Below are 10,498 nucleotides of genomic sequence, written 5' to 3' on the forward strand. Positions count from 1 at the left end.
GCGCTCAAAGCATTCGGCCATCAACAACCATAGAGGTCTCGAGGAGACCTCTGGTTGTTATGGCGATGCACTGCTGACCCCCGATCATGTGACGGGGGTCAGCAGCGCGAGTACCCCCGGCCGCGCGCTAGTTAAATGCCGCTGTCAGCGCTTGACGGCGGCATTTAACTAGTTCATGGGCGCGGGCGGATCGCGATTCCGCTCGCGCTCATTGCGCGCACATGTCAGCTGTACAGAACAGCTGACATGTCGTGGCTTTAAGGTGGGCTCGCCGCCGGAGCCCACCTTAAAGCAGGGGATCTGCCAGCTGACGTACTATTCCGTCAGCTGGCAAAAAGGGGTTAAACAACAGAATATAACTCCAAGTAAATCAAACTTCTGTGAAATCAAACTGTCAACTTAGGGTACCGTCACACAGTGGCACTTTGGTCGCTACGACGGTACGATCCGTGACGTTCCAGCGATATCCATACGATATCGCTGTGTCTGACACGCAGCAGCGATCAGGGACCCTGCTGAGAATCGTACGTCGTAGCAGATCGTTTGGAACTTTATTTCGTCGCTGGATCTCCCGCTGTCATCGCTGGATCGGTGTGTGACAGCGATCCAGCGATGTGTTCGCTTGTAACCGGGGTAAACATCGGGTTACTAAGCGCAGGGCTGCGCTTAGTAACCCGATGTTTACCGTGGTTACCAGCGTAAAAGTAAAAAAAAATTTAAAAAAAACGTACATACTCACATTCCGGTGCCCGTCAGGTCCCTTGCAGTCTGCTTCCCGCTCTGACTGACTGCCGGCCGGAAAGTAAGAGCAGAGCACAGCGGTGACGTCACCGCTGTGATCTGCTTTTACTTTACGGCGGCACTCAGTCAGAGCGGGAAGCAGACGGCAAGGGACCTGGCGGGCACCGGAATGTGAGTATGTACGTTTTTTTTTTTTACTTTTACGCTGGTAACCAGGGTAAACATCGGGTTACTAAGCACGGCCATCCGCTTAGTAACCCGATGTTTACCCTGGTTACCCGGGACCTCGGCATCGTTGGTCGCTGGAGAGCGGTCTGTGTGACCACACAACGACTTACCAACGATCACGGCCAGGTCGTATCGCTGGTCGTGATCGTTGGAAAGTTGCAGAGTGTGACAGTACCCTTAGGAAGCAACACTGTTTGACAACCAATTTCACATGCTGTTGTGCAAATGGAATAGACAACAGATGGAAATTATTGGCAATTATCAAGACACACTCAAAGGAGTGGATCTGCAGGTGGGGACCACAGACCACATCTCAGTACCAATGCTTTCTGGCTGATGTTTTGGTTACTTTTGAATGTTGTTTGTGCTTACACACTCGTGGTAGCATGAGACGGACTCTACAACCCACTCAAGTGGCTCAGGTAGTGCAGCTCATCCAGGATGGCACATCAATGCCAGCTGTGGCAAGAAGGTTTGCCGTGTGTCAGAGTAGTGTCCAGAGGCGCTACCAGGAGACAGGCCAGTACAACAGGATACGTGGAGGGGGCTGTAGGAGGGCAACAACCCAGCAGCAGGAGCGCTCTCAGCCTTTGTGCAAGGGGGAACAGGAGGAGCACTGCCAGAGCCTTGCAAAATGACCTCCAGCAGGCCACAAATATGCATGTGTCTGCACAAACGGTTAGAAATAGTGATGAGTGAGTATACTCATTGCTTGGGTGGTCTCCGAGTATTTGTTAGTGCTCGGAGATTTAGTTTTTGTTGACTCAGCTGCATGAATTACGGCTGCTAGCCAGCCTGAGTACATGTGGGGGTTGCCTGGTTGCTAGGGAATCCCCACATGTATTCAAGCTGTCCAGCAGCCGAGCCGTAAATCATGCAGCTGAGGTGACGAAAACTAAATCTCCGAGCACTAAATACTCTGAGACCACCCGAGCAATGAGTATACTCGCTCATCACTAGTTAGAAACCGACTCCATGAGGATGGCCTGAGTGCCCGACGTCCACAGATGGGGGTTGTGCTCACAGCCCAACACCGTGCAGGACGCTTGGCATTTGCCACAGAACACCAGCATTGGCAAATTTGCCCCTGGCGCCCTGTGCTCATCACAGATGAAAGCAGGCTCACACTGAGAACATGTGGCAGACGTGACAGAGTCTTGAGACGCCATGGAGAGCGATCTGCTGCCTGCAACATCCTTCAGCATGACCGGTTTGTCAGTGCATCAGTAATGGTGTGGGGTGGCATTTCTTTGGAGGGCCGCACAGCCCTTCATGTGCTCGCCAGAGGTAGCCTGACTGCCATTAGGTACCGAGATGAGATCCTCAGACCCCTTTGAGACCATATGCTGGTGCGGTTGGCCCTGGATTCCTTCTAATGCAGGACAATGCCAGACCTCATGTGGCTGGAGTGTCAGTAGTTCCTGCAAGATGAAGGCATTGAAGCTATGGACTGGCCTGCCCTTTACCCAGACCTGAATCCGATTGAACACATCTGGGACATCATGTCTCGCACCATCCACCAACGTCACACTGCACCACAGACTGTGCAGGAGTTGGCGGATGCTTTAGTCCAAGTCTCGGAGATCACTCAGGAGACCATCCGCTGCCTCATCAGGCGTTGTAGGGAGATCATACAGGCACGTGGAGGCCACACTCACTACTGAGCATCATTTCCTTGTCCTGAAGCACTTCCACTGAAGTTGTATCAGCCTGAAACTTCATTTTCCACTTTGATTTTGAGCACCATTCCAACTCCAGATCTCCGTGGAATATTAGTTGTGATTTACATTGATGATTTTTAGGTTTTGCTCTCAACACATTCCACTATGTAATGAATAAAGATTTACAACTGGAATATTTCATTTAGTGATATCTAGGATGTGGGATTTTAGTGTTCTGTTATTTTTTAAGCAGTGTATAAGTTGCAAAATGGGCCTCATTTTGAGTCATCTGTTTTGCTTTTGTTCCTTCACACTCAGTCTCAATCACTGGGATTAGAAGCATTCCAAAGCCATTACCATATGTGACACCAGTTTAGAAAAATCCATCTGTCAGGAGGGTCAGAACTGGATTAGTCAGTAGGAGTTAAGCAATGCACCCGAGTGACTCCTCCAGTGAATGTGAAGGGAATCTTCTAATCACCGATCACATCGCGCCGTGCTTCTCTGAAACCCACCAGTAACAAGCCACATATTACATAAGCAAAACTGTTGGCATTTCTATAGGGACTGCATTTTCTTCAAACAAAACTATTAAATCATGCAGATTGTCTGTGGGGAGACTAGAAAACGAACACTACAGTATGTCCGCGTCCCTCTGCACACAGGACAATCTTTATTACCACATTTTGGAGATTATATACTGTAACAATGTTTCACATGGTCTATTCCACACAATTGGAAGCAGGCAGTGCTAAATTTTACATTTTTCAGGTTTAGCTTCCCATTTTCAAAATCTCAACATTAAAATGAGGATTATAATAGAAAGTGAGACTCAGGACATGTCACCACTTTCTTGTTAGTAGGAGCCAGCCCTAAAGCCCACCTACCAACTAAGAATGCAGGGGTCACAGCTCTGGTTTACTGCTGCAGCCGCCTAAGATTTTCCCTGCAAAGCTGTTCCTGGACCCTAGCCTGAGCAAAGTAGTAAATCCAGTAGTGCTGTAGCCTCCTGCACACCACTTCATTCTCAGAATATTGGGGTCACAGCAGTCACTTCCTATGATGGGAACGCCCCTTTAATGTTCATGAGACTGAAGGGAGAGTCCTGCTGCAGAAACCACATTCGCAAAACAAGTCGCCGGATTTTTGTGAATACACCCCTACGTGCCCCAATATAGGTCACATCTTGTCCATGGGGTTTAGGCTCAAGGCTGATCATAGAGTGGATACAAATCTGGAGGTTAGGCATTACAGTACGGCTTCTCCATGTCGCCACATTCATTCCCATATGCAGGGTCTCTTCATGCTACAATCATATACACCATTTGATGATGTACTGCTTACACAGAGCTTGCAGGTCTTTGGGGGGAGTAGATGCAGGCACACCTGCTCCAGGTCCTTAATACTGTTAAATGATCATATGGTACAGAAATGGACTAATTGCCAGATCTTCAGATTACATTCTCACACCACTGTGTGAAAACTGATTGTGAGCATCTGCACACCAGACATTTGGAAGTCGGCCCCATCCCCTCCCAATCACAATCTATGGGGCTATTCACAGACCAAATGGTCTGCGCAAAGTCGAGTAGACCTGTCATTGATGAGAGTGTTGAATTAAACAAAATAATGAAAATCTAGGGGGTCCGTAGAGGAAAAACAAATACAATTCAGACAACATTTGGATGCCAACTGTTTGCTGTGTTTTTTCACTCACTGATAGAAAAAGTGGTAAAACTTCCCCCTGCCCCAACTAGAGGGAAAAAAAAAGCCTAAATGAGACCTTTTATCGAATGGGTTACCTGTCAAAGCGTGTTACAGCACCTTAGGTTCTGCGCACCTATACATATTTATGGTCTGCACGTTGCCTTCCTTATCTTCAGTCTTAACTATGCTATAGCTACCCCCATCCCCTTTGTGATATGTTCCTTGTGTGTTTTATACATTATAAACTCTAAAGATCGCTCAGTACATGTACTTTTCACTGTAGCTCCGGAGTGCCTGCATTATTGTCGGGATAGCTGTCCTACCAGTGAGCACCACCATCTACCCAGAGTGCAGATTCCAACCTTTCTAGTTTAAGACCGGAGCAGATTTTAGTCTTTATTGAGGGATCTCGAAAATGTAAGCGGTATCCAGCTAGGGCATATTAGCTTCACACTCTCAATAGGGATCCAGCCAGGAAAGTCTTGGTCCCAGCTAACTGCTGGAGGTGTGAATTGGGCTGGGTCACCTACTGAGAATGGTTTCCTGTCTCAGCTTCACACTTTATAAGAGGACTATGATCTTGAACAGAATATGGTAGGTGATTGGCAAGAAAGTTTAGCTCCCATATTCTTCACACTACTGGTTTAAAATATTGTGCAGACAGTATAGTGGCCTTAAAGAAAAAATAAATAATTGTTATTCAACTGCCTGCGCTGCAGCATCTATAGGCAAGCAATGCTCTTAATCTGCGTGTGCGTCACACAATGTGTACAGAGGGCCGGAGCGCACACAAGAAGGGGCTGCCATCACCGCTGCACCTAGGAGAACAGTGCACACGATTGCTCCCAATATATTTGGTATTACTAGTATTAAAATTATAAGTTCAACCCCGCTGTGCCACCAACGTATTAAAATATATAATGAATAGCGATGAGTGAGTATACTCGATACTAGAGTTTGCCAAGCATGCTCGTAGATTATGTGTGTGTCGCGGCAGCTGCATGATTTGCAGCCGAGACAGCCTGAGTAGATGTGGGGATTCCCTAACAAACAGCTCCCCGACATGTATTCAGGCTGCAAAAATAATAATCATCTTTATTTTTATATAGCGCTAACATATTCCACAGCGGTTTACAGTTTGCACACATTATATCATCACTGTCGCTTTTGGGGCTCCCAATCTGAATTCCCTATCAGTATGTGTTTGGAATGTGGGAGGAAACCCACGCAAACATGGGGAGAACATACAAACTCCTTGCAGACGTTGTCCTTGGTGGGATTTGAACCCAGGACTCCAGCGCTAACCACTGAGCCACCGTGCTGCCAATGATCATTTCTCCTAGGCGATACCAGGAGTCAAAGTGCAGGTCATGTGGTGGCTACTTCTTGTCCAGGTCATACAGCCACTGACTGCATCGGTTGCATGCCCATCCTCGCAAGAGGAAGCTAATGTATTTGCGTTCCAGTGCAGTCGGCAGGCATGTCAGAACGCCGCATACAACGCATGTCCCTGTGTACCCAATGTTAAAGGTACGCAGGATGCATTTGGAAGTGGGTGGAGCTTAGGGGAGGAACTACAGAGCCCAGCCACGCGCAAGTGTGATGTCAGTTACGTCCGGATGAAAGCAGAGTGAAATGGCCACTGGCCGGGCTCGTGTGCTATAATGTCACATGAGCCCTGGGAGAGCAGGCGCCAACATCGCTGGAGCGGCACCGGAGGCTAGGAGAGCTGCTCTTATTTCACATGGGGAAGTACAGTGATTGAGGATGGGCTGCCCAAGTAGTGGGACATATCATCTGATTCATGCCGGCTGAACCACGGGCGTCACGCGTATAACATAAGCTGCGCTATTGTGCTATAACTCAAGCGCTGCAATGTTTCAGAGAAAATTATACTGTACTTTGAAGAGATGGCGACTATGCACACAGAGACCTGTGAGTCTGGGGGAGCAGGGCAGAGGAGCCACTGGATCTGCATGGGCACTCATCCGAAGTACACAGCCCCTGGCCCCGCTGCAACATACACGGATACAGCACCGCTGCCAGCGCACGGCTCCTGACACTCCTAGTTACGCCACCATGAACCAGGGTTCCTCTAAACCCAAATCCTTTATCAGACTTTTGAGGATTTCGTTTTGACGGGGAACATGGGCTCTGTGTCACACCCGTGTTGGACAATAAGGGTATGTGCACACGCTGCGGATTTGACGCTGCGGATCCGCAGCAGTTTTCCCTAAGTTTACAGTACCATGTACACCTATGGGAAAAAAAAATTGCTGTGCACATGCTGCGGAAAAATGCGCGCGGAAACGCTGCGGATTATTTTCCGCAGCATGTCACTTCTTTCTACGGATTCCGCAGCGGTTTTCAACATGCACCAATAGGAAAGTTCAGTTGAAAACCCGCAGAGGAATCCGCAGAAGAAACCGCGTGAAAATCCGCAGTGGTTTTGCACTGCGGATTTTCAAAATCCACTGCGGAAAAATCCGCAACATGGGCACATGACCTAATTGTTCCTCTGCTACAAGAAGAGAATAATGAAATATGACTGTGCCAGATCTATCACGTGACACTAATGACTAGAATAGGCTTCATGGTTCAGGACCGACGCTCCATTTTCCCTACTGCAGTTTATGTGCCATCACAGAGAGGGAGCTTCACATAACCCTATAGAAGGCAGGAGAATCTATCGAAATCATTAACATTCCATGTACTCACATATACAGAAGCCCAGAGACTCATCGCCTCCATTATACAGAGGCAAGCACAGCGAGCTCTGAGGCTATGTGCACACGCTGCCGATCCGCAGCAGTTTCCCATGAGTTTATGTAGCGCCCCCACTGCCGCAGGGCCGAGGGGTACCCGGTACCGGGCCCCTGAGTCTCTGCTCTGGGGTTGTCACGGTGGCTAGACCCGGTCCGTGACCCTGCTGAGGGGCGCCCAATGATAGGAATAACAGTTCGATGTGTGGGTGGTGGTGAGGATGTGGTGCAGCGCCGGTCACAGTAATTAACGAGGACACCAGGTTGCAGTCTCTTTACCTTTTTACTACCGAAGGTTTGGAAGTACCCAATCCAGAGCACTGTTAACAGGGCTGGCTGAGACCGGCCGGTCCAACGGCACATCCGGAGTTCCCTTTTCAGGTGGGAATCAGTGTCTACCTTCTAGCGCTGTGTGTTGTAGTCCTTCCCTGCTGTGCATCCCAGGATAGTCCTCACAACTTGTTCTATCTGTCTCTGATGTTCGTTCTCTCCGTCCCCCAGATGATATGGTTAGGACGCACCCGTATGACGGGGTAGGCCTGGAGTTCTTCCGGGACCCTAGAGTCGCCCCTCTCCCACAGCTGCCTCCGTTGTCTGCTTAGGTGTTTATGTGAGACAGCCAACCTATCATTGGCTGCCCTGCCGTGGTTTGCAGTAATGCTTAAAGTCTCTTACTTTCTCGGCGTTCCGGCCACCGACTGTTTTCGCCTCAGAAGGATGTTGCCTCGATCTTACAGCACGACTCCTTCTGGTCCTATCGCCTCTTTGCTGGATTCCTATTTTTCTCACTTTTTGTCCTTTCTTGGGAGTCTGCCAGGATCCCATCCCTGACAGGTCCTCTCTCTAGCTCTTCCCAGCTACTTCTCTCTGTCTTCCTGTCCAACCCCCAGTTTTACCAGAGTGTGAGGAGTGGCCTACTAGATAGAACCACCCCCCCTGGTGGCCGGAGTGTGAAGTGTAATGTGAGTGTTACCTGATCAGGTGAACTCCTTTAGTGCAGTCAGACGTAACATCACTCCCCTTAGCGGCAGAGCAACGTTACTGCAACGACCAGGACTCTGGGGCGCTGCACTTACAGTATAATGTAAACCTATGGGAAACAAAATCCGCTGTGCACATGCTGCGGAAAAAAACGCTCGGAAACGCAGCAGTTTATTTTCCGCAGCATGTCAATTCTTTCTGCGGAATCCACTGCGGGTTTACACCTGCTCCAATAGAAATCTGCAGGTGAAAACACACAGAGGAAACCGCAGAAGAAACCGCGATATATCCGCAGTAAAAACCGCATCGGTTTTTCACTGCGGATTTATCAATTCCGCAGCAGAAAATTCCACATTGGAATCTGCTGTGTGCACATGGCCTAAAGCCATGGGTACGTTTGCATTTTGACATTGGCAGATTTTTTTTTTTTTAAGGTACAGAGAATGAATATTAAGAGTGGATCTGGGGGGCCACCGGTCATTATGGGGTGCAACTGGTTTCTATTTGTGACTTTTTATACAGGAAGAAAAAAAAAAGTGCATGCTACTCTAGAGATGGACACAATGATAGACAGACAGCGCTCACAGTCAGTGGGGTCCCCCTGCGGCCAGTTGTATCACTTCCACTTTTTGACATTAAATGGGTTTATGGTTTCAGAAAAAAAAAAAACACTAAATACCCCCCTCCCTCCCTAAGGAGTCCAGAGTTTAGTCTGCGCCACTGACCCTGGCATTGTCTTTAACGCTGCAGACAATCAGTGAGCACAACAGCTCTGTGCCATCAAATTGGGAAGAGCCACTGATTGGCTGCAGCGCTGAGGACATCTCATTGGCTCTGCGGACAATAACTGAACCAGGAACATTGGAGACTCATACCATCTCATGTCAGTGCACAGAGAAGGGGACACACACACACACACACACACACACACACACACACACACACACACACACACACACACACACACACACACACACATCCATCCTCCCGTCTGAGCCCTCGGCCTCCCCAGCGGGTGCACACACGGCCGCACACTATACCCGGCACTCCTCGCCCCTATTTTCCCTGTGAACCGTTCCCCCGACGCCACTCACTTACCGGCTGACTGCTCCCCGGTTATACACGAGGACCGCGCATGTGCAGCAACACGTTTAGCTACCGTCCTGTCCGCCGCTCCCGGTCACCACACTCCTCTCCACACTAACGTTCCCGCTCAAGTTTGAATTCGCAAGCTCCGCCCGCTGTTGCCATGAGGATGCGATGACGTCATGGCTTCAGCCGGCACGGGGGGCGGAGAGAATGTATGTATCGCTGAAAGATGGGCGAGAGTGGGAGGAGCGAGCAGTGGGCGGAGATCAGTGACGTCAGCGGCGCGTGTTTCAGAGGATTAAGTCGTGGTAGACGCTTCCTAGTCCTCCTATCACTATCAGCCGTGTGAGCCGAGGAGATTCTGTGCTGTGCTCAGTGTGCTGGGGGCCGCATGAGTCAGGGCTAGTGCTGTGCAGGTTGTAGGATGAGGCCATGGAAATAATCCGGGTCACTCCTGCATGGAATGAGCCAGGGAATGATGGCCGTGTCAGGCTTGGTTCACACACAGCGGGCCTTGCTGACCACTAGTCTGCGTTATGTTAAACTCCCAGAACTACAGGCCTGTGCCAAGAGGACAGCAGGGGCCATCCGTGTGGACGGAGTGCGGCCTCCATCTTTTCCAGCCGTGGGCTGTAGTGTAGCGGTGCTGCTAGTCCGAGCTGTGTGCGCTGCGGTGCGGGCTCAGTCAGACACGGCGGTGCGGGCTCAGTGAGACACGGCGGTGCGGGCTCAGTCAGACACGGCGGTGCGGGCTCAGTCAGACACGGCGGTGCGGGCTCAGTCAGACACGGCGGTGCGGGCTCAGTCAGACACGGCGGTGCGGGCTCAGTGAGACACGGCGGTGCGGGCTCAGTCAGACACGGCGGTGCGGGCTCAGTCAGACACGGCGGTGCGGGCTCAGTCAGACACGGCGGTGCGGGCTCAGTCAGACACGGCGGTGCGGGCTCAGTCAGACACGGCGGTGCGGGCTCAGTCAGACACGGCGGTGCGGGCTCAGTGAGACACGGCGGTGCGGGCTCAGTCAGACACGGCGGTGCGGGCTCAGTCAGACGCCCTTACAGATTGGTCCACTCTTGGGCTAGGTTCACATTGGCGTTTCTGTGCGCAGCGTATCATCTGCATGCTTACGCCTCCGCATCATTTTACGCATGACGCAAAATAACCATGTGCATGTGTTTAAATGCGTTTTGGCATGCGTTTGCGTTGTTTATGCGCCTGGTGGAGGTGGTGACATCATTTCCTGGACATGCGCAGTCTGATGTACGCATATGTATCAAACGCATGTCCTTGTGTACCAATGTGTTCCCATAGACAGTACTGCGTTTATTT

The 10,498-nt window shown here is 50.3% G+C and overlaps 1 protein-coding gene across 2 annotated transcripts in view; it reads right to left on the reverse strand.

The window, feature by feature from the left end:
• RACGAP1 (Rac GTPase activating protein 1) overlaps positions 1 to 9,360 on the reverse strand; it is a 53,174-nt gene extending 43,814 nt beyond the window's left edge. Inside the window, exon 1 of one of the 2 annotated variants that reach the window (XR_013224041.1) lies at positions 9,179 to 9,329. The gene's annotated coding sequence lies outside the window, so the exon portion shown is untranslated. Of the gene's footprint in view, positions 1 to 9,178 lie in introns of both variants that reach the window. The other variant, XM_077298056.1, reaches the window with a different exon arrangement.
• Between the last annotated feature and the right edge of the window lie 1,138 nt (positions 9,361 to 10,498).

This window comes from Ranitomeya variabilis, chromosome 3 (assembly GCF_051348905.1).
Source record: "Ranitomeya variabilis isolate aRanVar5 chromosome 3, aRanVar5.hap1, whole genome shotgun sequence".
In the NCBI taxonomy this organism is placed as follows: Eukaryota; Metazoa; Chordata; class Amphibia; order Anura; family Dendrobatidae; genus Ranitomeya; species Ranitomeya variabilis.